Source organism: Nomascus leucogenys, chromosome 13 (genome assembly GCF_006542625.1).
Source record: "Nomascus leucogenys isolate Asia chromosome 13, Asia_NLE_v1, whole genome shotgun sequence".
Classification (NCBI taxonomy): domain Eukaryota; kingdom Metazoa; phylum Chordata; class Mammalia; order Primates; family Hylobatidae; genus Nomascus; species Nomascus leucogenys.
In genome coordinates, this window is record NC_044393.1 from 98811512 (window position 1) to 98812321 (window position 810).

Consider the following 810-nt stretch of genomic DNA (forward strand, 5'->3'; position numbering starts at 1 on the left):
CAGAAATTAGCTTGTGCTGAAGAGAGATGCCCTACGTAAGTCAAGTATCTTTTCCAGGGGAAGTTTGCATCCGATGGGGATTATAAAGTCCTTCTCACTCTCCTTCATTCTGAAAGTCCAACCAAACTTTAGAACTCCCTGTAGAGTCTGTATTTGTTGTGACTACATCTCAGTCTCACTTCTCCCTGCCTAATCCTGGGTTCTTCCCTTCCCCCTCTAGCACTTTTCCTGAGAAGATTCCCTAACGAATTTCCTTCATCCATTTTATCTTCATCTCAACAGTCCGTATTTCTTGGAACCCAAACTTTTGCACATGTACATGTACATATCACTTATGTTCGGAAACACAGTGATGTAATTTGCAATATTAGTAGGTCAAAAGGAAAAAGACATGGAATTATATCAGTCAACATTAAAATAAATTTTTCTAAATTTATACCTCAGATAAAAGACTTTCATGAAATAGGACTAAGCAAAATATAGCCACACTGATTTTAAAATAAACTAATTAATAGCCAATAACCAACATCAATATTAATGATAAGATATTAGGTGCCCTACAGGTAAATAAATAATAAAAACACATTAACTCAATTTTGAAAAGGTAGCAAGCAATTGTAATCATACAAGAGAAAGCAACATAAGATATTTTTGGAAACAAGGAGGGAAAATTATCACTATTTGCAACTGAGTCTATAATAAACCTAGAAACTCCGAGATAATCAAAAGGAAATTTTTTAAATGCTAAGATGTGGAGAAATAGGAACACTTTTACACTGTTGGTGGGACTGTAAACTAGTTCAACCATTG